The 6,626-nt window shown below is 50.4% G+C and overlaps 1 protein-coding gene across 5 annotated transcripts in view; it reads right to left on the reverse strand.

The window, feature by feature from the left end:
• Nucleotides 1-6,016, reverse strand: part of KANK1 (KN motif and ankyrin repeat domains 1) — a 171,019-nt gene extending 165,003 nt beyond the window's left edge. For 4 of the 5 annotated variants that reach the window (XM_034774511.1, XM_034774512.1, XM_034774513.1 and 1 more), the window contains exon 1: nucleotides 5,808-6,016. The gene's annotated coding sequence lies outside the window, so the exon portion shown is untranslated. The remainder of the gene's footprint in view (nucleotides 1-5,807) is intronic. The other variant, XM_034774514.1, reaches the window with a different exon arrangement.
• Nucleotides 6,017-6,626: the final 610 nt, after the last annotated feature.

Below are 6,626 nucleotides of genomic sequence, written 5' to 3' on the forward strand. Positions count from 1 at the left end.
GTAATGGATTAGTCTCATTTAGAGGACACTCCTGGATATGAAAAACAAGGCAGTTTCCATTTCCATCAGTGCCAATAAACATTTACAGTGATCTGTCTAGGCCACGCTTGCTGACATGCCACCTGAGAGACCTAGGTTTAATTTCCAATCCAAGGGCCTGATTCTATTCTCAGTTACCCTAGGATAAGTCCAGAAGAACTCCATGGAAGTTAACAGAGTTACATGCGTCTAGACTAAAATGAAATTCAGTCCCATGTCTCTTACTTTAGCTTGGAGTGCTACAGAAGCAATATGCTTAGTCTGGAGTCATTATCAAATTATTGGTGACAACTTCGACATTTTCCAGTTGAGCCCCAGCCATCCTCAGGCCTAAGCAGTGTAACACAGTTTACAAAGTGAAGAGGGGTTACTTGGCAAATCCTGTCCTGATGCAGGGAAGGAACTAGATCAGCGGATCTCAAATGGTGGGTTGGGACCCCAAGTACCACTGCCCAGGCCAAAGCCCACTGCTGGGGCTGAAGCCCTTGGGTTCAGTCTTCAGTCCCCACTCCTGGGGTCATGTAGTAATTTTTGTTCTTAGAAGGGAGCCGTGGTGCAATGAAGTTTGAGAACCCCTGAACTAGATGACCTACTGGAGGCATCACAGACCCACATAAGTAGTCATTGTGACGTTGTGCAGTCTATATGGTTTTATAAAAACATGATAATAAGTGAATATAATGTAACTGGAATATGCTTCATGCAAAAGGTCTCTTGTAAGGTATCATTACAAAGCTTATAATCTACTGAGTGTGATCATCCTATTTGTATAAATACCACTCTTGTATCTAAAACTAGAAATATGAAATATAACTCTGAGGGCCTATTGTAATTATGCAAAGTGTGGGCCATTAATGGTGGTTTGGAATCTTGATGACTCCCATTAACTAGGACCATTGTCTGCAGATGGCTGTGTTTTACCTGCGAGTCTTCCTGTATATGTGTGTGCTGGCAAGTGAGTTACCTTGCAGTAACATGTGATCATGTCACCTGAACTGGAATCCATCTTTAACCTGGTACTTTTCCAGTGAGGAAGGGTGGAAACCCAGAGGGACAAAGGGTTCCCGCCTTATGCAAAAGATATATAAAGGGGTGGAAGAGAACAAAGAGGAGAGAGAGGAGCCATCATGAAGAATCCCCTAGCTACCACCTAAGCTGGAACAAGAGCTGTACCAGGGGAAAGAATTGTGCCCAGGCCTGGAAGGTGTCCAGTCTGAGGAAAAAACTTACTGAAGTATCTCTAAGGGTGAGATTATCTGTATTCAGTTTGATTAGACATAGATTTGTGCATTTTATTTTATTTTGCTTGGTAACTTACTTTGTTCTGTCTGTTACTACTTGGAACCACTTAAATCCTACTTTCTGTATTTAATAAAATCACTTTTTACTTATTAATTAACTCAGAGTATGTATTAATACCTGGGAGAGCAAACAACTGTGCATATCTCTCTACCAGTGTTATAGAGGGCAAACGATTTATGAGTTTACCCTGTATAAGCTTTATACAGGGTAAAACGGATTTATTTGGGTTTAGACCCCATTGGGAGTTGGGCATCTGAGTGATAAAGACAAGCACAGTTCTGTGAGCTGTTTTCAGGTAAACCTGCAGCTGTGGGGCAAGTAATGCAGACCCTGGGTCTGTGCTGGAGCAGACGGGAGTGTCTGGCTCAGCAAGACAGGGTGCTAGAGTCCTGAGCTGGGGTAGTCTTGGTGCATCGGGTGGCAGCTCCCAAGGGGGTTTCTGTGATCCAACCCGTCACAGTATTGGGTCTTTGGACCAGGGCACCGGAGGACACCCCCATCCTGGCAAGAATGATCTTTGCATGTCTTTCATGCATATTAAATTATTGTAGCTTGGTCTTCTGCACTTTACACTGCATCATCTTTTCCTCTACCTCTGTACTTATTCCCTTCCTCACATACATACCTCCTCCAATCCCTTGATCTCACCCAAAGTCACCCTGTCAGAAGAGGCTGAAATAAGAGTTACAGAGGCAAAGATAAATCTGATTTCTCAATTAGCAAATTGGCATACCACCTTTCTCAGCAAGCTAAGACCCAAGGTGATTGACTAGGCACAAGAATTGCCAGACAAACTATTCTCTAAGGCCTTGGCTACACTTACCCGCTAGTTCGACAGCTGGAAATCGAACTTCTGGGTTCGACTTATCGCGTCTAGTCTGGACGCGATAAGTCGAACCCGGAAGTGCTCGCCGTCGACTGCGGTACTCCAGCTCGCCGAGAGGAGTACCGCGGAGTCGACGGGGGAGCCTGCCTGCCGCGTGTGGACCAAGGTAAGTTCGAACTAATTCGAACTAAGGTACTTCGAACTTCAGCTACGTTATTCACGTAGCTGAAGTTGCGTACCTTAGTTCGAATTAGGGGGGTAGTGTAGACCTGGCCTTAATCAAAACATGTAAAGGGCGCTCTCATTTTAAATAAAAATCACAATGTAACAGGCTTTAGCTTTACAAGAGAAAAATGAAACTGTTAACAGAAGTTTGACTTTAGATAAAAGCTAACAGGGCAGTCACAGTAAAGCCCCGTCTACACTAGAGCTTTAAAGCTCACCTGAAACACTTTTTAAAAATATACTTGTAACACTGTAGCCCCACGCACAATGTTCAAAAGTGTCTCGTGATCCTGGGTGCCTAACAAGGGGCCTGATTTTTAGCCTGCACCCACCCTCTGAAAGTCAAGCCCATTTAAGGTGTCTCAGGTGGGTACCCAAAAATGAGGGCAAAGTTACTCGTCACTTTTGAAAACGTGGACCTACAAGCTTAACTGTGGCTTAAGCATACCCGTGCTGACGGACACACTAGCCTGTGTAGGTGGGACCAAGAACTCCCATTTGTTCACTTGCATCATACCTTCTTCCCCTACACATGGAATGCCCTTCCTGAAGAGATACATAACGCCACTATCCTCTCCCCCTCAAGAGTCACTGCTGTCATGAATCCTGGTAAGTTGAGGGTCACTTGGGACTTGCTGATTTTTAAATACATAATTTTAATTTTTATGTTGTATCCTTTTTCCCCCCCACTCCCTTTGACTGGTGTTTGTCTTCGTCAGCGCTTCAGATTGTCTCTCTGAGTGTGGGTAGCATATTGTGAGTGTTAAATTTTACTTATTTCTGTTTCAGTAAGTCAGTTCTGAAGAGGAACAGTATTCTAGTCTAGGCCTACCTGGGCAAAACCTCATCTTTACACACACATCCCGTCGAACAGGTCTAATTGTGTTGGAATCAAGATTTAACAACTCAGACTTCAGTTTAAGTGCAATTAAATACCCTCTGAGGATGGGGCTTTAAGTTAATTTTCAGCAACCATAGGCTACTGGAGACTGGCCATTTCCCCCTAAATTTCCCACCCGTGGAGCTGCTGCAGTGGTAACAGGGCTCACGGAGGCATGGGCTGTCTTTGTTTTAAGTTTATACAGTGAAAGGCACAACAGGATTCTGGCCTCTATGAACTACTGTAATAAATAATAATGATGTGTAGACCAAACTCCACATCATCTAACTATGCTCAGTGCAGGACTAGAGCAGTGGTTTTCAAACTGTGGGTCGCGACCCAGTACTGGATCGTAGAATGTAAAGCACTAGGTCGTGGCGGCTCTGGTTAGCACTGCCGACCAGGCCGTTAAAAGTCCTGTCAGCAGTGCTGCCTGGCTAAGCATTGTTCTGACACTATGCTACGCGCTGGAAGTGGCCAGCAGCAGGTCCGGCACCTAGGCGGGGGGGCCAGGGGGCTCTGCGCGCTGCCCCCACCCTGAGCACTGGCTCCGCACTCCCATTGGCTGGGAACCAGGATTTCAGCCCTGAGCACCCCCCCAAACCCAGAGCCCACTCCTGCACCCCAAACCCCTCATCCCCAGCCCCACCCCAGAGCCTACACCCCCAGCCCAGAGCCCTAACCCCCTCCCACAGCCCAACCCCCTGCCCCAGCTTAGAGCCCCCTCCCACAACCTGAACCCCTCATTCTCAGCCCCACTCCGCAGTCCTCACTGCCCCAGCCCTGAGCCCCTCCCACACCCCAAACCCCTCATCCCCAGCTCCGTTGGGTCATGGGCATCAACAAATTTCTTCAATTGGGTCGCCAGAAAAAAAGTTTGAAAACCACTGGACTAGAGGACGGAGGACATGCTTTTCAAGGGTGCTAAGCACCCACAAGCAGAACTAAGTTTTCAGAAGTGCTCTCGGCCATATTCATCTGAAAAACTGGCCGTAAGTGTCACAATAGGATCTGCAGGGTGTTGAGCTCTTCTGAAGAGCTGGCTCTTATTTAGGTGCCTAAATGGGAGCTAAACTCATTTGAAAATCTGGCCCATAGTGCTGACTGCTGGCATACACCATTGGCCTTCTCCACTAGAACGTGTCATTGGTGGTAGCAATGGCCGGATTTTTTGGGAGGGGGAAGGGAGCGGATAAGAGTCTAATACAGCTGTGGCCTGAATGCCCTATCACAGGGTTTCTCAAACAGGGGTCGCCACTTGTGTAGAGAAAGCCCCTGGCGGGCTGGGACGGTTTGTGTACCTGCGGCCGATCGCGGCTCCCACTTGCCGCGGATCGCTGCTCTGGGCCAATGGGAGCTGCTGGAAGCGGCAGCCAGTAAGTCCCTCGGCCCGCACTGCTTCCAGCAGCTCCCATTGGCCCAGAGCAGCAACCCGCGGCCAGTGGGAGCCGCGATCGGCCAGACCTGCGGACGGGGCAGGTAAACAAACCAGCCTGGCCCACCAGGGGCTTTCCCTACACAAGCGGCGACCCCTGTTTGAGAAACCCTGCCCTATCAACTCTACAACTAGGGCCACGTTATAAAGGAGTCCCCTGACAGTGACTTCCAGGTGGATGTGGTCTTAGAACAAAGCTCTACTTCAAACTCAGCATCCGGGCCCACCTCCACTATACTTATTCAAGCAAGACTCCCTGCAACCGACAGCCCTTCCCAAGCTAGTGTGTGAGTGATCTGGCATTAGTTATTACATTATCAGCTTCTAACTATGCCTAAAGTGCTGGTTCAGGTGTGCTAAGGATGGGCTGAACAACAGACACTGGATCCAGCAGGGAAGTTAGATCCTGCCCCCCAAGCAGGGTGAACAGAATGGAGCACTGACAGACCATCACCTTGGCCTCACAATGATGTGCTCCTCCACCCCAAATACCATGGATGTTTCAGGACCAAAAGCCTCCCCCATCCGCTGGGGAGGGGAGAGCCGCCAGCAAGTGGAGGGAGAGGGAAGCCCTGGCCATTGCAATGTCAAGTGAAGGGGAACCCGAAGCAACGTGCTCTGGCCGGGGGCTGGGCATGCAGCTGCACAACTAAAGCCCCGGCCCTGCTCCACCTCCCCGCTCCCAAGGAAATGTCCCCAGGGAGATAGCTCAGAAACACCACGCCGCCCCTCCTCCTGCTCCACCCCCTGCTTCCAAGCCAGGGCACAGGCAGGGGAAGCCAGTTGGTCACACCACAAACCACCACCTCATCCAGCCCCGGGGCAAGGGAAAGAGAAGCTGCCACAAAGCAGCCGCTGGGGCTGCACGATCCTCTCGCCCCCAGCCCCGAGGAAGGTAGTTTGCTAGGGGACCCCCCAGGGGATCCAAGCTCTGTGCGCCCGGGGAGGGGGGGGAAGCAGAGTCATTACATTGACAAGAGTCCTAACAAAGTTTCCTCCCCCTTCCCAGGGCTGCCCTGCTGAGCCTGGATCCCTCCCTCCCAGCCTCCAGCTCCCAGACCCGCGGGCACAAGCGATCCCCAGCGAGGCGCTCCGCTCACCTCTCCGCTCGCATCCCTCACGCCGGGGTGCAGGCGGCTCCTAAGGACCTTACCCAGGCGGGACGGGAGAGAGGGGGGGATGCATCAGGCACGCGGCTTCCCCCAGGGGCGCGCCACCCAGCCCCGCAGTGGCTACAGCGACACCCACCTCCCGGGAGCCTCCAAACTCCCCTCTCGTGTCTCTTTGTACCAGCGAACAGACACAGCAGCCGGCCGCCCGCACTGCGGCTGCGCGCTGCCCAAAATCAACAATGCAACCCTCCTCCCCTGCTGGGGCTCCGGAGAGGAGGAGGAGCAGAGGGGTAAGCCGAGCTCTGGGGCTGAGCATAGAGCGCACAGTCTGCGCGCAGGGGCACAGACCAGGCTGCCTAGCAAGGGTCGCTGGCTTAGGGGCAGAGTCACTCAGCGGGAGAGCTAGCTCATACCAAGGAAATTCAATAACAAGAGTGAGAGGGCGATATGTTACTCCCAAGAGGTTCAAGCAAAGCAGAGGACTGAACTTCAGGATGTTGCTTGGGTAGATTTGATAGGTCAGCTCAGTTATATAGACCTGCCACTGCCTTTCTGTGTGACTTTGGACAAACCACTCTCTCTGTGCCTTGGTGTTCCCATCTGTAACGTGGGGATAATAATACCCACTAGGATAGAAGAGAGGGCTGTTTATATCTATTTAGAGCATGCCCAGTGCTGGGCCTCTTTCAATCATTTTAAATAAAATGTTTTGCAATTTACATTTTGCAATATACACATACAGACTTTCCACTCACGAGCTTATGCGCTGCACGTACTGAGCTGCATTGTGGGACTTAGTTTTTAAAC

This window comes from Trachemys scripta, chromosome 6, assembly GCF_013100865.1.
Source record: "Trachemys scripta elegans isolate TJP31775 chromosome 6, CAS_Tse_1.0, whole genome shotgun sequence".
Taxonomy (NCBI): Eukaryota; Metazoa; Chordata; order Testudines; family Emydidae; genus Trachemys; species Trachemys scripta.